Source organism: Phaenicophaeus curvirostris, chromosome 9, assembly GCF_032191515.1.
Source record: "Phaenicophaeus curvirostris isolate KB17595 chromosome 9, BPBGC_Pcur_1.0, whole genome shotgun sequence".
Classification (NCBI taxonomy): domain Eukaryota; kingdom Metazoa; phylum Chordata; class Aves; order Cuculiformes; family Cuculidae; genus Phaenicophaeus; species Phaenicophaeus curvirostris.
Window position 1 is genome coordinate 33826117 of NC_091400.1, and position 25252 is coordinate 33851368.

Sequence of the window (25252 nt, forward strand, 5' to 3'; positions counted from 1 at the left end):
GAAAAATTCTAATGTAGAGAACAGGGCCTTAATGTGAATTATTTAGACAAGAAGTAACCACAAATACATGGCATCTGAATTCTACAAAGTAACAGAAAGCAGTAAATATTTTTTCTGTCCTTTCCTTCCCTTTGAAATATACAGTTGAAACTGCTGGCATTCAGATAATCTCTGTTTCTATGCTAACCCATCGTTTTTAGGGAAACATCTATTTTCTATTAAAACCATGCAGCGTGCCTTTGCAGGCCTCCAGGAAATATTAAACACAAAGACAGACGAACAGCTATGAAGCCCCTGTTTGAACTGAGGAGTGGAGAAGGGAAGCAGATTTTGTGGTTGCTTTTCTCAAACCTGATCTGAAAAGGATCTCAAGTCAATTAGCTTATTTTGCATAAAAGTATCTTGTTTCTCAGTATTAAGACCAGCTGTTGGACCAGCAGAGCCAGTGGGCAGTTATGACTTTTACCATATAGTGAATGCTTTGCCACTACAAGGGTATTTTAAAAATATGTCCCTTCTGAAAAACAAAATGCAAAGCACAATCTTGATTGCACAAACTATTCGCTAGTTGCTGCTATAAGAACAGCCATTTCCCAGTGATTATGTGCTTGCCTTACATTAAAAAATGCTGGTTTGCCATATATTAAAAAGGATGTATGTCTTTGAAATAGCTTTGCTACAACAGAATTTCACTTTCGGAATGCATTGGATTTTGTAACTGTAGGCAAAGGGTGAGAGAGCAGAAAACAGAGCTGGAATAGTTATGGAAGGACTGTTTATGAATAACTTTTGCTCATGAAAGTAGTTGTACTGGACTGGTTATGTTGCAGTGAAGAGTCACAAGTGCAGGGGGTTGAAAGGCAGGCCACCTCAGGTGCTGCCCTCGAGAAGTACAAAATCACTTCAGAATGACTTTTAAGGGTAGTACCTACCTGTCGCGTTATGGTTACTAGTCAAAATTTCCAAGGAGCTGTGCAGCTTTGGGCCTTAATGTACATAGATCAGAGTACAAGAACGGGTCTGGTTGTGGTTCAAAGATCCTTCTAATGCATTCTGCTGCTCTGGCAGCAATGTCACAGGTCTAGGGGATTGATGCAGAGGGGAACGTCTAGAGGGCAAGTGCAGACTGCTGATTCACCTGAGATGTCAGCACCTCCTAGTAGATTGTGGTTAATAACGTCCCAAACTAAGAATTTTTGCTTAGGATTGTTCTTTCTTTTTTTTTTTTGAATTTCATTTTTTGAGCTTGCTTACACAGTGGACCTCTGCAAGATTCTGGGACAATGAGTTCTGCAGTCCAATTATGTATGGTGTGAAAAAACACTTACTTTTGTTTGTTTTGAGCATTGTGCCTTGAGATTTCTTCCTGTTCCTTTTAGTTCTTGTGTTAGCAGAAGGAATGAGCCACCGTTCCCAGGTTAGCATTTTGGTGCCTTTCAAGATTCAATGAAGTACTCTCATCTCCTCTTTGCCAACACATTCTCAGGCTGAAAAATCCTCATTTATTCAGTATCTCCATATCAAGAAACAGTTGAGGAGCTTTCATTGCTCTTACCAGGCTCCACTGTTCCTTATCTAATTTTAACTTTGAGGTGATAATCTGCAAGAGGCACACTACCAATTCTGAATGTTGCTATTCATGAGCAAGTATTTATTGTGTGCTTGGGACTTATTGATGGGCAGTCATTCGAGATGAATTGAGACTTCATTGCATGAAGTCTTAAGCATTTTGAAGCATACACATGCTCATACTAGTCCTTGCAAGGGAGAGAGGGAGGATCTTTTAGAGATCTCATTTTTCCTAGTGAGTTGCAATGACTTTGAAAATGGAGACCTGTCTATCTGCTGTGCTATACTTCTTTCTGAGCTGAGTTAGAGCCAGTTTCTTTAAGGGTGATGCAGAAGAAGAATGAAATTCAGAAAAAAAATAGGTTTTCCTACTGCAATTCCAGACCATTTTACACCTAAGCAGCTTAATAAAAAACTGCCTGGACATCCTCTTCCTTTCTATAACAGCTGTTTCCACTCTGTGTTTTAATAAGTGGGCTGAACTAAAAGCTTTGAGGAAGTACTGTCCCCTCCTTCTCACCTCCTTAGTAACTACGTAAAATGCTGCACTATAGTATCATGCTTTGTGCTTCTATTGAATGAGTAAATGTCTGGACGGTATGAAGGAAAGGCTACATCGTGTTCTCAGCTAGTTAAGATTTAAAATTTTCCTGGATATTCAAATGATGTGATTTTGGCTGCAAGAAGTAAGTATTTAAAACCTTGGAAGATTTCAGACCTTTTCAATCTCTTCCAGATTTTCTGCTATAACTGACTTGTGGGGTATCTGTTGGTTTTGGAGGTAGATTCTGTTGAAATTACTTTATTTTACATTTCCTGTTAACTCTTTATATCTCTTCTGAATGATTTATAAACTCCCTACAGTTGCATATTGAGATTATTAGAGGAAAGTAACTTATATGGTGTTGTGTATGATATATAGTGGAAAGTATTGATTCCCATGTACTGAATGACAAAATAAGACTTAATTATCACTACAGATGTTGTTTCCAAACTGCTTTTTGAGTCTCTTGTTTCTTGATTTATTTCTGCCTGCTGAGTAGCTTTTTTTTATTCTGGTGGTATAGTTTTATTCAGTGTCTAATCAGTCCTCACTTCTGCTGAGAACATCTGCCTACAAGTTTCTGTCTGCTTTCACAGCAATACAATAATTTCTCTGTCTTTTATATGCTATCTCATACGAAGCAGAACTGAGAAAATAGTGAAAGCAGTGGCACTTTTTTTCTCCCTCTGGTTTTCCTTTGGCACTAGATTACATTCACTAAACTCAGCAAATAGCACAATTCCCTCTGGAGTACTGGGAAGCAGCCCAAACTCAGTACAGTTGCATTTTGCCAGACTGTTCTTGTAGCAGGGTTTTCTTTTTTCCTCTCTGTCTCTTTTATGGTCTGCTGAAATTCTTTCTGTTGTAACTGCATTCCTGATTGATTCCATTCTCAGACAGGCATCTCTTGCCTGTTAAATTTCGCCAAATGAACAGCTTGAATCAAAAGTATAAGAGATGCCACGTATGTACCTGCAAATTCAAGTTGAGGAATCTGTATTAAAACTGGGAGTGAGATGGGCTCAACTTCAAGCTGCCTTAAGAACTTCATTTGGAGCTGCAATTATTGTCTTAATTTAACAGAAAATTTAGGCTGACATTAAGCCTTAGAAAGTTAAAGTTTTAGCTTGGTTCTGGATTTCTCTGCTGCAGCTGGAACCACTTAGAGCCAGATGCAAACTTGATGTTTTGACTCAATAATTAGTAGCATAGTTAAAACACTTTAAATGAGACGTAGGGTTTATGCTGGCATAAATATGGGAGAATTCCTTTCATTTGAAAAGTCCCGGTCTCTGTGAACATGCAGATGCTTGAACTTCAAGACAGGTATTATGGTTGATACCTGGATTGGATCTTCACTCATTTTTTTCTGATTTTATTCTACTCCAGTAGTTGTCTGCTTCTGTCCTTGCAGTATTCACCTTGTCCAAGACTTGCATGACAATAAAACAAGGTATGGCAACTCTGGACGTTCCTATGGCCACAGGTAGCCTGTGTTGTGTAGAACAGCCCAACACCTGCTCTCAGATACCAGAGTTCTTTTTATATGCTTTGATTTGAGAAATTAAAACTGCAGCTAATGTAGGTTTCATTCTGATTTAGCTTCAGGCTGTGAGCTTGTCCGTTTTTGTTGGGAAAACCAGGCTTAAATTAAGTAGTTGGAGGTCAGAGTAACTCCAGGATCATTTTAAAAACCACTTTTTTGATTAGATAGATTTGGGTGATAACTGAAGATAGGATCCCTGTCGCTTTCTCTTGATGTACTTAAATTTTAATGTTTCCTTTAGGTATTCATCTTCTTGCTAGGTAACTTATGGTCATTCTGAAAGGCTGGAGCTGCATTATATATTGTTGCAAATAAGGTGCTACCTGCTGCTGCTTCCAAGTGGAGTCCCACTTCTCAAGCTCCCATGAACAATTTCCCAGTTCTGTGGCTGGAGATGATTGAGCTCAGGGAGCTGAACAGAACTATACCCCATGCTTCAGTTTCTTGTTAAGCTTTTCCAGGACATTTCCTTTAAGTTTAAATTTCTCCAGCTGTGAATATAATAATGATTCATTTGTCTGTGAAAAAGACTGATTAGGACTGTAGTCTTCTAAACACCTAGCACGTTAGGGATAGAATTTGACTGAATCTTTAGATAATGCTGCAATAAAAATACTGAAACGTAACACCAGATTGTGTCAAGTAACTGCATCATCGGTGTTTATCCATACAGAATATGTAGAATTAAAGATCTGATGAAGGTTTTATTAGCAAAGAGTCACACCACATCTGGTTTACTTCACTTTATTTGATTAATCTACAGACATGAGATTTTTGTCTCTTATTTTTGATTGTAAGTTCTGGTAATATCTGAATGGAGGAAGGCAGAGTTATATATTTTACTATCTTCTGTTAGGCAAGCTGCAGTAATGTTTAGCATATGAACATATTTTGATGTAACTTTCTGCATTATTTTTAGATTCTGTTAAAATCTGCTTTCTGTGTATGTGGTAGATTCTCCAGGGCCAAGGATGCGTAAGCTGGGGGTGTCTTGTACATGAACCTCCATCCAGCCTGTGACTTGATTTATTTCTGTATTCCCACATTTATATGTTCTGAGCTCCCAAGACTCATAAGATCTACTTATTTTTCACAGATAATAAACTCTGTAGCCTATTTATTTTGTTATCTCTCATCATTTTGCTATGTTATAAGAAGTTTTTGGCATTCAAATCTGTGCTAATCTCTTTTGCGGCTCACTTTCAGATACCTCTTCAGGGCCTTCAACCTCACTCAGTGTCCTGATATCTTCTGTGTGGCACAATAATTTTCAATTCTGCTGATTCTGATTTTGGAGTAAAAAAAAAAAACATGTTGAAGAAAAATGGGTAAATGGCATATCTGGGTCCACATTAATAAGTAAGGGAGAGTAGGTAAGATGTGAGAAGTTTTGTAGGGAGTATTGTTTAAATATGTGATTTTTCTGCATGTTGTGTGAGTTATTCTTTAAAAGATTATATATGAAATTAATGTATTTTATGAAGAGTAGAGTACCTATTATATGTAATGATATACTTTCTTGAGGATAGTATGCGTAGCAAGACTTTTATTTCTTTAAGTGTTGGTTTCTTCTTTTTGATGAACTTAAAAGTTTCCCATGGTTTTTGTTATGATAGTTTGTGTTATAATTGGTTTGGAGGCACACTGAATGTAATTGAGTTTGTGGAATTGTCCGAAACACCAAATCATCAGCTCCTACAGATAAATGGCAACTTATCTATCACATTTTCAGTAGCAAGGGAGAACAGGCTGTCTCTGAGCCATCTAAAATGCTTTGCTTTCCAGTTTGCCAAGTTCTTTTATTCTCTGTAGGTTTTGATGACTCAGACCTCTGTAATCTCTTCCATAGATGGTTAAAGTGTAACTGCTAGCTGGGGTGAAGGAACCCTATGCAAATGCATATCTGACCCTGGCAGTTCTTCCATGAACTTCAGTAGAAGCAAAATTAAATTTTTAAAAAGCTGTTGTGCTTGTTTAATTTTGTGCTTCTTGATTTCCTCACTGCTAAGATAGGCCTAGTAACATGTACCTACCTCGTATGAATTCAGCAAAGCTAATTTAATATTTGCACAGTACTTTGAAGATGTCCAGTACTATGTAAGCGTCAACTTGCATCATGAGCTTGCATCATGAGCTTGAATCATTTGTTTGCTGATGAGTAAAAAAATTATACGGTGTTTTATTTCTCTGAGGAATATCCCCTAATACAAGTAATTTAATTTTGTTAAGAAAAACTCTGTATTGATAGTGAATTTAAGAGCCATGAGTGTGGTGTGGACTTCTGATGTGCAGGGCTACTACATCTTTGTGGGGAGGGTGTTAGGTCCTGTGTTAACCATGCTGTAGGTCACAAGACTGTTGAGAGGAGCCAGTTTCTTTCTGTCCCAGCTGTACAACAATTTATCATTTGCTATTGGCATTTTGTAGCAGATCCTTGCAAAAGTTCACAAGGATATGAAGATCACTGTCTTCTAAATGCCGTGTGTATTTTGCAGACTCATAATGGAGTGTTTTGTTACTGCAATGAACTGCCTTTTCTTCCCCTGTTGACATTCTCGAACTCAGATTAATCCTACAGCCTCTAGCTCAGGATAACATCATTCAGTTTCTATTAAAGTACTATCAAGTCAAAATCAAAATATATTTCAAAGATTTAAATCTCATGTTATATGAGCTGAGAGAGTCGTTAGATAAATTAGGAGACTGCGATAGTAGGTGTCAACTTAATAGGAGCACAGACTGCCATGCAAACACATATTAACAGATGACTACAAACCCTTGCTTGCAAGAGGAGTCCCTGCCTGTGTGGGCAACAACCTTACTGTTGGTGGACTTGCTCGTGGACAGGCTGTTTGTATATGAAATGGCAAAATTAGATCCTAAATAAAGAGCGCAATATGGTTATTCCATGGAAGTATGGGGTTATTTTGAGGCATAAGGGCTTTTGCTGTTTCTTTAAATGAGTATGGTGAAAAAAATTTCGGGGTCTAAAATGTTACTTCAGGAAACATCTCATTCCGTTTCCATTCATAGAATCATAGAATCACCAGGTCTCTGGATCTACGCAGTCAATGATGTACAGAAATCTTTCATGATGTTTTCCCTTCTCTTGGAGATATATTTTTGTCTCCAGCAACATTGGAATAAATGTGAGCTGCCATAAGCTGAGCCTTAAAAGTGTTCAGTGTAGAAGAGTCTACCACTTCCCCGGGGAGATTATTCCAGTGTTTAACTGTTCTCATGGTGGAAAATCTTCTATTGTAATCCAATTGGAATCTGCCCAGGAGCAACCTATACACATTATCCCTTGTCTTTTCCATGTGACTTGTAAAAAGGGAGTCTCTGTCCTATTGGTTGACACCCTTTATGTACTGGTATACGGTAATAAGGTCTCCCCTAAGCCTTCTTCTCTCAAGGCTGGTAAAACCCAGTTCTCTCAGCCTTATTTGTGTGGTAGGTCCAGATCCTCAATACTACAAAGAGATTTTATCCAAAACCCACCAGTGGTGAATAACCATCCTTGGCACTATGGCTGCAGCCAGGTTGCAGATTTCCTTTGCGGAATCTAGATGCAAACACAGCTTTTAAGAAAAGGGCCCTGGCCTCATCTGTGTCAGAATAGAGAGGGGTGACCAAAAATTGCTGTTTTAGTGTTCAGACCTATCACTTTCACCAAGGAATTGTGCCACCTGCCATTTGATGAGTTATTTAATGCCTGGTATATATTTTGAGTACAACAACTTTTCCAGTCTGGAACTGATACCTTCATCTGTGGTATCTGTGGGGTTAGTCCAGAGAAGAGCAATGAAGCTGGTGAAGGGGCTGGAGAACAGGCCTTATGAGGAACGGCTGAGAGAGCTGGGGGTGTTTAGCCTGGAGAAGAGGAGGCTGAAGAGAGACCTCATTGCTCTCTACAACTCCCTGAAAGGAGGTTGTGGAGAGGAGGGAGCTGGGCTCTTCTCCCAAGTGACAGGGGACAGGACGAGAGGGAATGGCCTCAAGCTCCACCAGGGAAGATTCTCGTTCGACATTAGAAAAAAAATTTTCACAGAAAGGGTCATTGGTCCCTGGCAGAGGCTGCCCAGGGAGGGGGTTGAGTCACCTTCCCTGGAGGTGCTTAAGGCACGGGTGGGCGAGGTGCTGAGGGGCATGTTTTAGTGTTTGATAGGAATGGTTGGACTCCATGATCTAGTGGGTCTCTTCCAACCTGGTTATTCTATGATTCTAAATAGTTGCAGGAATATATCATAGTTTTGTCCTTAACAAATGGCATGGGGGAAACCAACTTTATTATTCTGGCAGGAGGGCTGGCGTTCTGTTTGTATTCATTTTGTTGGGGATGGGAGGAAAGACATCTAGTGAGATGTTGTCTGTCCTCTTTTTGCATTGGTAGGGTGAAAAATAAACTGATTTGATTGACAGGCATATTAAATTCCTTGAGTCAGGAGCCTGGCATATACCATGAGTAGCAGCAATGTGGAATTCCACTCTGCGGCATGCCGAGCCGTTTCACTGCTGGCTGCTGAGCTGCTTCAGTGGTGAGCCACCTCCTGGTAGGGCCAGTTTGGATGGAAGGCACTTCCATGCGTGTGATGAGTTCCTCTTCACAAGGCATTGGGCAGCTAACTTGTTTTGCACAGTGCAAGGAGGTTATGCTATAGTGGTGACTTCCATTCGCTTCTGGGCTGGTTTCAGGATCATTTAGTCTTGGAGTGGTTGTTACATAACGAGTGGTTCTCTACAGTCATCTAATTTCTTATGTTATTTACCCACTTTTCTAGGTACGCTTGTGGATCATGTCTGTTGAAGCGTGTCAACACTTCACTGTATAAGCATATTAATTAACTTGTAATGTCTTGATTGTAGACATGAAGTCCCAAATCACTTTGGTTATTTAGAGAAGCAGAGCCTGGAGGGGGGCTTACTCTATTAGTAAGGATGGTTTTTGTTGCCAATTGACCGCACTGTAGACTCAGTGCATCAGAGCATTTGTAGCTTCATTTGGAAGTATAGACAAAACATCCTCGTTCAATTTCTCCATCGACAGAGCAGGGAGAGCTCTTACATAGTCATAGCAATAGGGACTTCTTGACTTAGAGTTGCTGTGAGGTTGTTGAGATAACATATGTGATAGAAATGTATCATTGTGTTCTGACTGAAATGCAGCACTACCCTACCTCTTGTAATTCTCTTTAAGAAGAGAACCAGGACTTTAGCACTGATAGCAGTTCTCTTACTACATCACTGGGCATGCTTTTGCTATTTGCAATAACATAGTTTCCATTTTCGTGACAGACTATTCCTAAGCTTGGCTTCTTATTTAGGGCTGGTTCATATCACTTTATTTGTTTCTGTTGATGCTTTCATCAGAAACCAAGTCCAGATGTAGTGGGTTGGCAGTAGATCAGGTTGAACTACCCATGGTTTTTCTGGGACTAAATAAGGCTTAAATATTTTCATTGCGTTTCCTCTTCACCTTACTTACTGTGCTGGCATTGACAGAAGCAAGGCTGTTTTCCTGAATGTTGATTACCCTTCTGTATATTAAGACTGTTTAAAATACAAGTGATTTGTTGATGCAAGAGAAACACAGGGATTTGAATAGCTAACTCTCCTTGTTCTGGCAAGTCTATTCAGATGTCAAATGGCTCATATGGTGAACAGGATTCTGGAGCCTGCAGTTAGAACAGCCTTGACATTTGGAGCTGGCAGATAGCCCTGAAGGTAGCAGTGCACTTTTCACAGTGATTCTCCTCACATGCCTATATCTGGTAATAAGCTGCTACTGGCAATTTGCATGGCAATTCAGACTAATTGCCTACAGCAGTGGTCACCTTTCACAAACAAATCATAATTAAATACTGCCTCTCTGCAACTCTTGGCAATTACTGTGTGTATTGCAAGATGGGTTGTAATTTAAGTTTCTGAGTAAACAATAGCGTTGTACTGACTTTGTCTTCCACTTCCCAAAGAGTGCTGGTGGAATCCACCTTGCTGCAAGACATAGCTACCTCTGGCCCACAGAAGACATCCTTTGTTTTCTGTGCACAGGAGCCAAGAATGAGGGATGCCATGCACTCGAAGCAGGGTGTTTGACAAAGTCCTGCTTTATGGGCACTGATACCCCGAATAGGGCCTAAAGGGGAATCAGTTTGACTTAGTCACCCCCTTGGAATAAAAGAGACAAGCTCCAGCCTCTCAAACTAAGGTGTAACAGCAGTGTGGGCTTTGTGGAAAGCTCTGTTCTGATTTTTAGCAATGAGTTAGTGAAACAGCATGGCTTGGCATCTAGTTAAAGAAGAGGTTGGGGAAGGATACTGTTTGCCAAATATGCAAAGCATTTTCCTTCAGCAAAGATGTGAAATACATCCTACTTAGTATGGGCTGAGGAAAATCCCTGGAGCTAGGAAAGTACAGAGCTTTGAATGGCAAATGGAGATTGGAAAAGGTGTGGACCCCCAACGAGATGCCGTGTCTGTCACCTGCTGGACGCCAGCTTGTGGTGGTGATATACCTACCTCTGGATTGAACCCCTAAGACAGTTTTCTATGTGATGCATTGGAATGATGAGATTTAACAAAAGATGGAAGTGAGTTTAGGCTCCTGTTTCAGAAGAGCTCCTTCTGAAAGCTGTAAATTACTTCTCTGGCATTAGGCTTCCTGAATACTTTTCCATGAATTATGCAAATGACAAGGAGAATAATGCAGGCCAGCATTCATCCTAATTTGGTTCACAGAAGTTCCTACAATAGAATTTCTTTGCATTGCAGAATTCTGTTTCCTTCTAGGAAACATGTAACAGCAACCTTAGCATATCAGTCTTCTGTGGAATATCTCATTCTGTATAACTGAGGTTATGTATCTGAGAGTGAATTATCCAAACTGTATTAAAATATTTTTAATCACCCACCTCATCACAGAGCACATGCAGCATTCCTCTTTCCTTGTTACTACAAGGAAAATCACAATTTTCTGATAGGAAAGCAACAGAGGATTCATTTGTACAAGAAGTTAGGTTGGGTCCATATGAAGAACATATCACTGGTACGCTGTGACAGAAACGTGTGCTTACTAGTTACAGAAAACCTGCAGTGGAGAGCAGTGACTCTACCTCCTTCATTCTCTAAAAAGAAACATCAGGATCCTAGTGCATGGTTGTAAACACACTGACGCAGTCTTGATAAAGTCAGTCATGGATCAAATTTCATATCAGTACCCGGGCAGATCTGCTTTCCCTTCATCAGCTCCCTCCTTTTACAAGGATACTGTTCTTATTCCTGTTAAACAAAGAGCTGCTTCTTCATTGCATTTGACATGGGGCTCAAGGATTCGCTTCTATTAAAATGACTTTCAATGGGATCAGTGGCTCTTTGTCGTAGAGCATGCCATACTCATCATCTGGACATGGAAGGTTTATCCATCACTATATCAGTAACAAGAAAAAGAGATGTCATAGTTGCTGGCTCAAGGGGTTATGGAAAGCTCTGGGCTTGCCTAAGAAATTCTTCCAGTGTGGAGGTGACTGCGGAGTGAAGCTAAGGCTCAACAGACTTTTTGTGTAGATACCTCCATGGCATGAATGTACCTTGATAGTTTCAGTAGTGCATACCTCTAACTGGTAGAGAGGCTCCTTAGACTATTCTGGTGAGCCCTTTAAAAAGCACAGGAAGTGTTTGGCTCAATAAAATGTGGGAAATTAGGGGAAAATCTTTAATAATTATTGTAGAAGTTTTTTCAGCTTCTCTTGGCATGTGACACAGCTGGGAGTTTCTATGCCATATGTGAGCTATGGAGACTTTATGATGAGCACAAATGCTATGAGAAGCAGCTGAAGGAACTGGGGCTGTTTAGTCTGGAGAAATGTGACTACTTGAAAGGAGGTTGTAGTGAGGTGGGGATTGGTCTCTTCTCCAAAATAACACATGGTAGGTTGAGATGAAATGGCCTCAAGTTGCACCACAGGAGTTTTAAACTGGATATTAGGAAAAATTTCTTCAATGAAAGGGTTGTCAAGCATTGGAACAGGCTGCCCAGGGAAGTGGTTGAGTCACCATCCCTTGTGGTATTAGGGACTTGTAGATGTGGGTTTTAGTGTCATGGTTTAATTGTGGAGTTGGCAGCATTAGGTTAAGGTTTCCAATCTACGTGATTCTATGAAACAGTTCTTCTGAAGTTTGAACATGTTTCAGGATTAAAGTATATTGGTCATGAGCACACATTACAAATTACTGTATAACAGTTAAGCACAGTCACCTTAACTGAGTACAGGCATCAGAGATTTTAGCAGTCAAGAAACAAAGAAGTGAATCTAGAATGCGTGCCCCTTGATATTGATCTCTGGAATGGGGATATCTTCCTAAGTTATTCCAGTCCTATCATGCCAGGAGCAGCTCTATGCTCTGATTACAGAGAAAAGTAGTAGAACAATGCTGGCTTACACTTGGTGAGAAGTGCAATGCAATGGAAGTTCTCAAGATCCTGGCAGCTTAGCTAATGAACGTTGCATGTCTTTGTTAGTATTTGAACATCTGTTTAGTTAGTAAACCCCAACACAAGTGAGTACCTTGCTCTTTTTTAGGACGAAACTAATAATGTTTGAACAACTTGTTGTAAATGTTTTGGCCCACCATTGTTATAGCCCAGCTGTGTTATAACAAAGCCAAGCCCTTTATTTTCTGAGTGGATGGATGGGAAAAAATATTTCTTACCACGTGACTGCCAAATACAAAGCAGCTGGTTGTCTGAAACGTGGGTCAATTTTACTGTGAAGTCATATTCAAAATTTGTTTCCATCCGGAGGAAATTGATTGAACCAAAGCATGTTCCATTTCTGAAAAGCCAGGCTCTGCTTAGCAGCCCCTTGACTAGGACAGGAGAGCTTCTTACATGGGGAGTATTCCCCATCTTTGTTAAAAAAGTGCAGGTTTGATAGGTGATGGTGTCAATGGAATAAGAGTTTATCCTCTTTCTGCTATTACGCTTGGTTTTCCACAGCATTGATTTGATCTAGCCTGTGAAGTTCCATGAAGTCAAAGGAGTCTTTAGGTATAAATTTCAGTCCTTAGGTCTGGGAACGAAGAGACCCTGCACAAGATCTGGCCCGCGGTTAAGAGGGTATTCGTTTAACCAAGATGTGATCTTATAAATGGCAGCACTGTATCGGGTTGAAAGTTTTGACTTGGCTTAAATGTATGAAGTCATATAAACTTGGCTTAAATGCATTAGGAAGAGTAGCTAGAATTTTATGCAGCACCAAATGAGAAACAAACTGAGTTTGATTGGGATGTCTAATCACAGATAAGTTACTCGTGTGCTTCTCGTGTTTTAATACTTGCTTTTTAAGAATGGAAGACTGGAGCAATGTCACCTCAGGACCATTCTACCAATCACAAAAGTACTGGATAGTTTTGTATTAGCCTTATAACAGTGTCTTTCCTGGCTTTTGAAATTCTACAACCATATTTGACTGTTCCCTTCATGCTATCCTAGGCATCTTTGCTGCTCTTGTCAAGCACGCGGCATCGTTGTCTCTTGGCAGCAGTTTGTAATGTGCCATATCTTTTTGCCTCTGGCTTTTTTTTAGTATGTCTGAAGAGTTTATAGTTCATTTGAGTATTTGTGAGGTGTCCTCATCTCTCAGATATTTAATGACCATATTAGGGAAGCTCTGAAAGCCTAGTGTATCTAGTTTATAAGATTAGTTCTGAAAGTTTAGTATGCTTACTGAATTTGAAAAACAACTTGACTTGATGGCTTGCATTTTATGCAAAGCTGTAAACGAGAAAAAACAAGGGTTGGCTGGTTCAGAGATATGAATTACTTTAATAATATCTTATGGGAAATACAAGAAAAATCCACTTATTCAGATTCATGGATGGTATCTATTCTGGTGAGTGACTTATTAGAGTAGGCACAAAGATACATAAGTCATGCTGTTGTCACCATCCTGAGTAACACCTGTAATATACGAAGGGCCAGCATACCGGTGCAGGACGAGGACGCGTTGATGTTGTCAATAGTGGTCTTCCTGTAGAAGGAGAAATTCTGAGATGTTCTGCAGTTGTGCTCTGCCCCGTTCTTAAATGTATTAGCGTTATATCTCACGTCCCATGGGATATTTAGCTGTTAAATGTATCTGCCTCTGGATTTTGATAGAATCCCAGTGAAGAAAAGGGCAAGGTTGTTGTGATTAATCTGTTAAGAGGTACTTAGATTTTAAATAGTACTAGGACCTTTCTATGACATTTTGATTTTTGTGTTCTTCTAAGCTTTCAATATGTTCTTCAAGCTTATTTTCTGTGGCCACAAAGAAAACTGAGGTTCCTAAATATTCATGTGGTTCTTTAAATAAAACAAAAAGGCAAGCAAACAAAAGTAAAATTAAATAGCCCTTTAAGGATGACTATATCTACTCTGCAAGGTGATGGAGCCATCATGTCTCTTCTGCAGTGGAAGTACCGTGCTCACTTTTGCTGATTGTACAGGTAGTTACCGTCTGGAGGGTGATGCTGACAGCCTGGGCCTTCGGAAGCAATAGAGTCTCTAAAGGGAAGTTAAGTCTTCGGGAATGTGAGAAGTAAACACTGCCTAGGCCTTGTGTATGTTTACAGTAGAAATACCTATGTGAACACATCCTTGGTCTGGAGCAGCTTGCCTTGTGCCTGGGAGCACAGTGCTGACAAACACAGGTAGCAGCAAACTCAGGGCTTATTCATGTATCTGTGTAGTTCTGTATTGTGCACAGTAGGCATCCCCAGAACTTGTTTTTTTCCATTTGAAACCTAGGGTTTGTAGTTACTGTGTGAGCTACAGCACCTCAGACTTCACAGAAAACCCCAGCTATCCTGGGAATCGCAGTCGAAGTACAAGAGCTGGCACGTTTGAGCCTTCTGCATCCAGTCCACATTTGACTTGCAGCTGCTTTAGTGTCCCCAGACTGTTCAGGAAGGGAAACCCTCTTGCAAGGCAGGATCAAATCTTGTTTCATCCCTGCTGCAGAGTAAACTGTTAAAGGAGCCAGACCCAAGGAGAGCTACTGCTTTGAATCCTATACTTTCTTTTCTATAAGCTCAACATCCCCTTTTCACATTTCTCAAGTCCTGGCTGGCTGAGGCACATCCTTCTGCATCAGGGGAGGAGGACAGAATTTCCTATGAAATATGTTCGTGGAAGACTGGTGGGAAAGCAGTGTCTTCTGTGAGATTCAATTCTACCCTCTCTTCAGCTTTTGGGATTACTGGACATGTTAGCCTTCTTTGAATTCAGATTTGGCTCTTCCTAGCTATGTCTGTCACCCAGATATGGTGGCAGTCCAAGGCATTTGCTGCTCTGGGTCTCAGTCTACACAGGCAGAAACAACGGAATTCTATTGGGGGTTCCTCAACTGAGCACAACATCATCCCAGGGCTTTAACAGCTTCCATACAACTGGTCCAGGGCTGCTCCCGTGTTTAAGGCAAGTAAGAATTATCTTAAATCATGTTTGTGGGGCCCTACCAGTATAGCAGGGTGCTGCATATTCCAGTAGCAACAGCAGCAGCCTTGAAGTTGCTTATTGTGTTGCCCCCTTCAGCATCCCATAGCAGCCCCCTGCAGGAGCTCTAACTCGGTGTGTCCTGGCCCAAACACTGATCTTCTGAGAGCTGCTTTCTAATCAGTTCTAGACTCTGAGAAAGGCCATCTGAGCAGGAAATATTTCTTACTGAGTTGTTTTCACTCATTTTAAGGTTGCCTTACTATTAGCGTAGCCGCAATCATACTTGATATGACTTTGCCAGCTACTGCATCACTTTGCGGTTTTCAAGTGCAAGATGCAGAGTTGGAAGGGAATCTCGTGAGGATTTTTCTCACAGTGATTACAAGCAGTTTTCTTTTCTTCTGTTATATGTGAAGACATCAAAACAGCATGAAATTTAAAGAAATACAAAACATGAATTTGTTCTTTAAAACAGGAAGCACTTTTCTTTTCCTGTAGTCTTGATCTGAGACCCTTAGCATTTACTTGTTCTTTGTTTTGCCAGGAACAGATCATGTTTTTCAGGATCTGAATCTAATTTCTGAATTGAAAGAGCAACAAAGAGAAAAAACTCCATTTATAAATTCTTGTTGGAAAAATAAAATAGGCACATATGCAAACACGAGAGGGAAGAGCGTAAGCACATGCACAGACGGTGATAGAAGCAAGCAATGTGACTTGCTTCCATGAGGCACGCTTGCGTATCATCACAACATGGAGCTAGCACACAGAGAAAACAGAGGGGCATGGACAATATCATCTCCGTGTCAGCTTTTCTGTGAGCAATACAATGCACTATTCCTTGTCTCATTTCCATCTGTTTAGCATTTTGCAGTTTCTCAAGTCACTGGAAGCCTGCTGTTGATTTTTAGATGCGTCCTAAGTTTGCCATAAATTTTGTACTGTGACACCATACTGCCAGAAAAAAAAGACTCAGGACATTTGGAAATAAATGGAAGATGTGTGTAGATCATCGCAACCTATTTATATCCCTCTGGGAATGCCTGAGCTGAAAGAGAATCACTTCCACCTTAGTGGTTATTGATCTTTGCAGCGTGCATCTTTCATTTCATGCGAGAGTTCAGCCACCTTTGTTCTCTGTGTTTTGGTGTACAATCATATCTCTTTTCATGTATGCATGGCAGCACCAAATCATCTGTGTCTGTCTTTGTCCAGCACATTGTGATTTCATTCTTAGGCAATGCAGCCTCTGCATTAGATCAGACAGGTTCTGCTCTGGCAGTGCTACATTTGCCTGACATGACCCATTGTTTCTACAGTCTACAGCCAAACCCTATTTCAGTCATTCCACTGTTCCTTTTCCATCTCTTCGTTGTTCCAGACTTTCTTGGATAATGGAGACAGTGATTGCTGTGATGTGTCATAAGCTTGTCGTAAGCTTTTTCTTTCCTTTAATAGCCCTGTTTGCCAGGCAGTGCAGTTGGAGGATGCACTAAGGGGAACTGGCAACTTATTCCAGCTGTTCTGCTGAAGTAAATGCCAGTGGCTCTTCTGCATGTTTCCCCACTCACTGTCCACATTGATTTGATATTCTTAGCGGATATACTGAGGCTTGTTGTTGCAGCCTCTGAAAATTAAGGGAGCCTTGTCCCTTAAAGCATTAGAGCAAGAGAGATTTTAGCATTAGGAAGATGAGGAAAATAAGTGCTTGTACTTAAAAGGATTATTGATCTGCAGTCTAAGGCATGAAACTTACTTCTGTTCTGAAGTTTGCATACTTCATCATTTCCTTGCTTTTGAGGCAAAATTCATTGCCATAGTTGTTAACTGTGAAACGTTATACTCACCATGGAGTTAACTCATGTGGCTGGATTTAAATTCCCAGCTTTATTTACAGCCACTTAATGTTTGCTTCAAGCTGTGATAAAGATCTTATGTCCTAGGGCTTCAAGTGATTTGCAGAGAAGTCAGGTAGAAATAAAATACCGTCTGTCTTCTACAATGTTCTTGAGACACAAAGGGAGGACGTGAGTGCCAGAGGCAGGGGAGTGCTGGATGCTGGCCTCGGCTCTGGTTAGTGTGCAGCAGTGCTGCTCCCCGGTGAGGGTGAGATCCCCCCCAGCTGCTGCCCCCCTCCCAGCTTAGAGCAGCTCTTTCCTCCTTGCTGCGAGTCTGCGTTGCGATGAGTGGAGAGCTACAGTCTGATTGCAGCGTTTTCATGCTTGTACAAAGTCCTGTGTGAGTGATGATCTACGGGGGGGAATAATTCACTGCCTTCTCTTTCTCTCCCCCTTTCCTGCTGTGTTTTCTTTTTTTTCTAGGTAGTTGTATAGCTTTTTGAAAGAAACACGGGGAGCATGACCTCAGTGAGATTTTGTGGTATTATTTTTCCCCTCTCCTTGGAATTGAGGGGCTACTGTTTCCTCCTAGAGAACTGTAATCAACACAGTGCCCCAGGGTCACGTCACTGTGTGTTTGACCCTTTGGTCACTGACCCACATTTCATTTAAATACATTGGTAAATAGTGACATTCTTATGTCTTTAAGATTTATGCAACAAACAGGAGAAGATTAGAAATGGAAGTATCTCTTACTATTTGGGGGCTTGGAATGCCTGCCAGTTTTAGTTCTTGAGAAGCAAGTGCTTGGTTTTGTGAGTATGAAGTGTGTGACTCATTCTCCTCCTTGACATACTTTAATACATGTGCTGAGTGGTGGTTTACATGAGGATGCATTGAGGCTCTGCGTGAGCTGACAGCACTTGGACCATTTTAATCTTACATATGGAAAGAGGAAAGGATTTAATCTGCAGTTAAATATAGAAGCAACGAAAGAGGTGGTAGGAGGAGGGGCTGACTCTAATCTCTCTTAGGTTGGGGTCAGTTGAGCATAACCTCTATATCTGCATGGTATTACTCTGGAGTAAGTCATATCTCACCTCTGAGGAGCTGACAATATTAGCTAATGGAATCTGGCAGCAAAGTGAAAATGTACCCTAAGCTCTGGCATAGTTGCAGCGTTATTCTTTCTGTTCATCCTTCTTCAGGAGGTGGGTTGTATACGTGAGCAACCACGTGTGCCCAAAATTGTATCTCAAGGACCAAATCTGACAGTGGGTCAGTGTTGATCTGAAGCTTGGTTCTGTGTGATTGTTACGAAGATGTACCACGATTTGGTTCCTTTATTTTGCAGTTTGTGTGTTTTCTTTTTATCCCTGTTCTCAGCTTTCAGCTGGGGATGCAGAAGAATTGAGAAACTGGGATACCTCCTCCACAGATAGCCCTTTCTCTTCTCCCTTTGTGCAGAGATGTGTTCTTAAACTCCATGTTAGACAGAGCTGCTACTAACCATTCTCTCCATCTTCCTGCATGCTTACATTTTTGGGGGGGCTGCATTGTTCTGTGCCTTATAGGTATACATTAGCTGTTTCTGAGCAGGTTTTCTCTGCAAAGTGCTGCTGATACACTGCCTGCTTGGTATGCGCAAGCAGAAAGACAGCGATACCTGAGCAAAGAGGATTGCTTTGCACCAGGCTGGCACTGTTGCCAGACTGCCTGCACCATGAAGCTCTATGTTGCCTGTGCTGTGTTGGAGAAGAGGTGAAATGGATTTTGCTGATTTATTTAGGCAGGTAAAATCAGACTTTCGGGCACAAGCTGAGCAAACCTGAAAGAGGAATTTCAGAAGCAGCCAAGAGGAGTTTTTTCTGACAAGACAACTTGAACTAATCTGTTAGTGCTGACAGTTTTCTCAACAGAGTTGAACCCAAGGAGTCCATGAAAGCAATTTGCATTTGGAAATCATGTACCATGTGGTTTATGTTTGTTGAGCAGTGGGTGAGGGAAGCCTGTGATTTACCTAGGCTCTCTACAATGAAAGCTGTGTCAGTTAGAAGAGTTCATTTTTATGGTGGAGAAAATCTGAACAAGTTTTTAGAGATCTGCCCTGGAATGCACTTATGCATCTTTCGTTGACTTCACTGGGAATCACATGCTTTTGCAGAATTTGGTCTTACATGTGGACTGATAACAGCATCACAGTTGTTTTCTTGTTGGTCCAAAGCTCTGAGTCATTCCAGTCCACAGACACAGGCTGAGTTCTGTCCATCTGTCCATAAACGGTCCATATTGATCACATAAAATCAGTTTGGTTTGTAAAATCTAATAAAAAGCCAAAACTATTAGAGCATACTTGTGAATAACAGACTGATTCTCAGTATTACCATTAGTCATCATTCGCAAAAATGTTACCAGAATCTCATCTTTGCTGCATTAGGAGAGGATGGTGGGTTTGTTGCATTTGACACTTCTGAGTCTAGAACTCGCAGGATGGAGTGGCTCAGATAAGAATTTTTTAAAAGGTCACTTGATAGGTCCTCTTATATAAACCACAAGTCTTATGACTTCCGGAGTAGAACGTCATAACCACATCTGAGACTAAGGACATGCATCAAAGTAGCAAGCAGTTGCTTATATTGAAGACAGGAACCCTTGTCCACCCTTCCACGATGCTGCCTGTTGCTGTGCTGATGGTTGACTTCACTTATAGCTTTGCCAGCTGAAGAATTCATGTGTGCACTGTCTGATTAGCATTGAGAAAAATGGATGAGCTTAATTTACCTTCACTGGTTGTTCAGTTTAACTTGGTGGATTCTGTCTTCTCCAGTTTATGGTGTGCTCACATGGACTCTTCTGCTACCAGCACTGCAGGGTGTGGTAACCTCCAGCAGTGGGATGGTGACAATGGAAACACGTTCAAAAAATGGGTGTTGATTTCCAGCCTTAGGGGAAGTATAGACCAGTGAAAAGAGCATTGTGGTAGGAAGCTGGGAGCTGCAGCTTTGTGATCAGGTCAAATCATTTCTCACCCATGCATGCGTTTCCCTTCATCTGTGTTGTCCATTGAAATCCCTTGGAAAAGGGGCTGCCTATTCTTAAGTGGACAACAGCAAAATAATATCTTTTATCCTGCTGCTCTTACATAGCTGCTTAGAGTTGTCGTTTCCCAAATGGCCTTTAAATCTGAGTATTGTTTGTTGGTTTTCTTCTTTCCAAGCCTTTGCTTTTCTATTGCAAAGCTGGCCCCACACTGGTGTGTTTGATTATGTTTTCATTGCCGTTGTCCTTACTTTGATATTGCAGCTCAGTGCCCAAAGCACAGGGTGCTGTATAAATATGATGAAGTCAAGCAGGGTCAGCCCCCTTTCTCTTTTTACCTTGAAAACAATGTGGAACTCTTAGGTTTATTTTGCTTGGCACTTCCGTTTCATGAGCTTGAGTCGATGTGTGCGCGCTGCCCTCCTGTTGTGCTCAGGTTTGAGGTCATTTGGACAGTGTGTTCTGTTGCTGACTGTCGGTGTACTGAAAGCTGTGCTGTCTGCTTGGTTGTGTGTGAGATGAAGCTGTGAAATGTGGAAAATGATTGCAAGAAGAGCAGTGTGCTGAGCAGATGTCCATATCTACAGTGAGTTAATTGTGACCAGGTGCCATTACCAGGGCTTGCCAGTGTATGCGTAGGCTTGTTTAGCTGTATCATGCCTGGCCACTGTCTGTGACAAGGAATTTTCTCCTGTTTCTTGCCTCCCCATTTTGCTTTTGGCAGCATTCCTTTCTCCATGGGGTTGTGGTCCGAGTGTGACCGGGATCCAACCCTTTTAAGAAGTGCCAGGTTACTGGCTGTTGATCCAAGAAAGGGAGAAAGAGCAGGATAGCTCAGTTCTGCACTACCATTGTCAGCCACTGTATCATCCCTCAGCACGAATAGAGCAGTCTCCCGAAACGCCTACAGAAATGTGGACTTTGATACTTTTGTATTTTAGGCTCATCCCAATCTTGTTTCTGCTATTCCCTTCTTGTGTCACTCTGAAAAGTGTGGCAGGTTTGGGTACCAGGACAGACTGAAACTGTAGCTTGATGCATCAGAAGTACAAAAACTGCAGTTTGCCCCAAGCCATGGTGGTTTATTTGACTGTGGATGTGAACACTTTAAACTGAAAGAGTGTTTACAGTTAGGGAACCCCCTGCTTAAAATTAATAAATCAGGACAAAACAAAACAAAAAAAAAACCACACACAGGAAACCTCTTCATCAGCAGTACAGTGAGGGTTTTTGGGTTTGTGGTGTTTTTTTGTTTTCTCATCAGTTTATTTCATTTCAGTGCTCACCTATTACATTGCTGCATTAATTCAAAGTTTCCGGGTAGGAGCAGTGGCCTGGTTATATGCTATTTTTTGTAGCTTGCTGAGCATTTCAGTCACTGTCGGGAGCTAGCGTGCTTTCAGCAGACTTCTCCATGGCAGTGGAAATCAAACTGTAACAGCAGATAAAGTTAGAACAGAGATAAATAAAATTAAAAATGTTGAAAACCTTTTGGCAGTGTTGTTCATCTCTGACAATGTCATTTGCCCTGATTTTGCTGCCACTGACAGGAAGGGAAGTTTTGTCACTGCCAGCAGTGACAAATATTTGTCCAGACCGAATCCTTCTGTGAATCCTGTGTTGATTTTTTTCACCAAAACCAGCTTCTTATGGCCCTCCTGGAACTAATGTGGGGCACACTTCCAAGGGGGAAGTTTGGATGTTTAGTTGCCTCTTCCAGATCTGGGCACAGAGCAGCCACAACCTGCATCCATATGCCCGTGCCCTGCTGCACTCCGCAGCTATGTCCCAGGTTAGAACTTCAGTTGTAACAACTCTCAGTACCAGAGGAATGTCTGTCAGTTCCCTTTTGTGCCATTTACTCTCTTCTCCCCCTCCTGACCTACCTCTTAGTCATAGAATCATAGAATAACCAGGTTGGAAGAGACCCACCGGATCATCGAGTCCAACCATTCCTATCGAAATAGTCCTTGCGATGAGTAACTACTTCTTTGCTTTGGGCAGCTTTTGGTAGCTGGGACCCTGGCCAGCTTCAGCCTTTTGCCAGCTCGCAAGGACAGGGCAGGCTGGGAAAGCAGTCAAAGTGTAGTTAATGCCAGCAGGGCAGATACTTCTATCACAGCAAAACCAGGGCTTGACCTTGCTGCTGGAATATTAACTCTCTCCTGGTGCATACTCTGAACGGCTTTATAGGAAGTTTTCTTCCTGCTACTAGCGATAAGTCTTTCAAATGTATATCCTTTCACTGATCCCTTTCTCCTTGTTGGAGATGGAGTAACTAGTCAGCTGACCTGGACAGAAAAACTCTATTTTGTTTCAACTTGCGTTTTCATAGAATCATAGAATGGTTTATATTGGAAGAAACTTTAAAGATCATGCAATTCCAACCCCATTCATAGAATCACCAGGTTGGAAGAGACCCACCGGATCATCGAGTCCAACCATTCCTATCAAACACTAAACCATGCCCCTCAGCACCTCGTCCACCTGTGCCTTAAACCCCTCCAGGGAAGGTGACTCAACCACCTCCCTGGGCAGCCTCTGCCAGTGCCCAAGCACCTTTTCTGTGAAGAAATGCCCATTGCCATGGGCAGGGACATCTCCCACTAGATAAGTTGATCAAAGCCCCATCTAACCTGGTCTTGAGCACTTCCAGGGATGGGGCATCCACGGCTTCTCTGGGCAACCCATGCCAGTGCCTCACCACCCTCACAGCAATAATGTTATTTCTGTGAATGACTGGTTGCGTTGGTACAACCCTCTTGGTAACTGTGTTGGACAGCAGGACTAGTGGCACTAATAACATTTTCTTCTGATTTTTTTAGGTATGTGCTGTTACATAGAAGTTGCATGTGAAGAGAAGACAAAGCGGAAGTCACTGTTGGAGGATCCTGTCACTCTAAGCTGGGCCTGACCAGCTGGTTGACGTGAGTACCCTGAAGGAAGGAGCATGTCACTGGGAGACCTCATCCTGACTTGGGGTGCCAAAATCACATCTATCTCTGTCTATCCCTTGCAGTGAAGGAGTTTTTCTTCCTAGTAGCAACCAGCCTGGGTTGTGCAGCAGAAAGCTATGTATTGATGACAGCACCATGGTGTTGTATGGGGTTTTTTGGTAGATGCACCAGTCAAAAGCTCTGCCTCTTGAAAGAAGATCAATGTCCACGTGCCATTTTTGTGGTAAATAGTGGATGCATTAGATAAAATGTAGTAGTTCCAGCAAAGCTTAATTCACCTTTACCACCATCAGATGTGTTTCTTGTTTATTTGTGACATCCTTTTCTGTTTATTTTGATGCTGATGTGGGTAAATATTTTGTGCCTCAATCTAGGTCAGAAACATATGGAGGTGGTGGGATTTTGAAATTGGAGTGAGGGTTAGGTTTGAGGATAAAGACCAAAGCTTAGCAGTTGAACTTGAATAGACTGCAATTCCCATTTTAGCACTGGTACTTGTGTGCACTGTAATAGTGACCTACGTTCATTGCCTCATCTGTAAGAGGCCATTGGGTTAGGTTTGAGTTGGATGTTGGGGTGCGTGACTTGACCTGGTGTGGGTTTATAGCAGACGGAAGCCATTGGACTGGCATCGGGCTTTGGAGGGAATAATGAAGTTGATGACATAAAATCGGATCCTCGAGGGGCTATTGGGCTAGGTCTGGGGTAGCTGCAGGTATAACAAATACTGCTGAAGGTGATTTGCTTTCTTTAGAAGAGATAGTATGGGGGTTTTGGTGCCATTTGGTCTAAGATTAAGTCCTAGGTTGAAAGACACATGACAGTTTTGAGGTAAGGTTTAATATTCTTAATTGCCTGAGGGAAAAGTACCTCTGCTCTGTATTGAAGTGGAAGTCTTAGACACTACCAAGGCTGAGGCTTACATGGCAAGCTATTGAGACCATTTTTTCCCCTCAGAGTGACTCCGAGTTGGAGACTGTTTGTGATCAGGAAGGCAACAGTCAAAGCAGCACTTGCAGAAGGCTGGCATCCCAGAAATGGCAAATGCGACTCTTTTGGGCTACTTCTTTCTTTGTTTCTAAAAAAGCTGAAAGCATCGGGGAGCAGTTTCTCCTGTCTCTCCCCTTCCCTTTCCTCTACATGGATGCTCTAATTGTCTCAAACTTCAGCTCCATATGATCATCTTAGTGCCTTTCTCATATAACACTGTACTTGATACTTGTCACATCCCTGCAGGCATCGTGAGTCTTGGGGGTTGCTTATATGTATCACTTTCAGTAATACGGAGCCCTTCCAGCAAGGCTACATCAGTCTCTTGCATGCTGAAAATGCGGAGGCTCTTGTTAGCCTGACTGTGCTTTGTCTCTTTAGTCCTCTGAGGAATGAAAGTCCGGACGGTTGAAGAGGAAGCTGGAGAAGCTTTTGGTATGTGTCACACTAAGTTTTCTGTCATTCTCCTCCTGCTGCCTCTTCTAGAGATCAGGCCTGAGTATGATCCTGTGCTTTGACTGCAAAAGGGAAGAAAGCTCCTTCCCATCACTTTGTGCATCGCAATGAGTACCTCAGCCTCGTTAGCCCATATAGGAGTTCATAGGAGAAAGCTTATTCTTTAACCCTCATTCTAGGTTGGGTGGAGCTCTAAATGGCTATCATTATGTTACCTTTTTATATGAGAGAAAATATTTGCTTTTCTGTAGTAAGGTTGCCCTCTTCATCTATTTGAAGGCTCATGGGAATGCAGTGAAATGCTTGTATAACACACTCTTTTGCATTTGATTTTTTTTTTTTAAGATCTAATAGAGGCATTGTGTTGGGTTTTAATGTGACCTCTAGTGCATGCTGTAGATCAGCTGTTGACTTCAGACCTTCAGTCCAGACATCTGGTACTTAGTGGTGACAAAACAGTCCAGACCTGACAAGCTGGGCCAAAGACACAGAGGGGAAAAAAAAAAAAAACCTAGCCAGTATACCTGTAAACAAAGTGAAGTCTATGAAAACACTTTGGAGAAATCTTGTCTGTATCTTTTGCTCTTATTGGTGGGGGAGGCAAAGTGCGGAAAATGCTACCATGTAGATCTAAGGCTTTCTAATTGCTTCTCCCACAAAGGAAAAACTGCCTTTCATGCATGCAGAGAACTGCTGCAGAGATTGCGACAGAGTTGCTGTTCTCACCAGCGGCCAGATTTTCCAGGGCCTGATGGTCAATAGCTGCTGCCTTATTCAGTTCCTGAATTCATTGCTTTGAGTGAATGCTGTAAATTACTGAGGTTGCTCTAAGGTGTGG

General features: G+C 41.6%; 1 protein-coding gene across 50 annotated transcripts in view; it reads left to right on the top strand.

Annotated features, from left to right (window-relative positions):
• The window catches only part of SORBS1 (sorbin and SH3 domain containing 1), a 119170-nt gene that overhangs the window by 9292 nt on the left and 84626 nt on the right, over nt 1-25252 (top strand). For 49 of the 50 annotated variants that reach the window (XM_069863589.1, XM_069863596.1, XM_069863592.1 and 46 more), the window contains one exon: nt 22837-22938. The gene's annotated coding sequence lies outside the window, so the exon portion shown is untranslated. Of the gene's footprint in view, nt 1-2101; nt 2256-22836; nt 22939-25252 lie in introns of those variants that run through there. The other variant, XM_069863590.1, reaches the window with a different exon arrangement.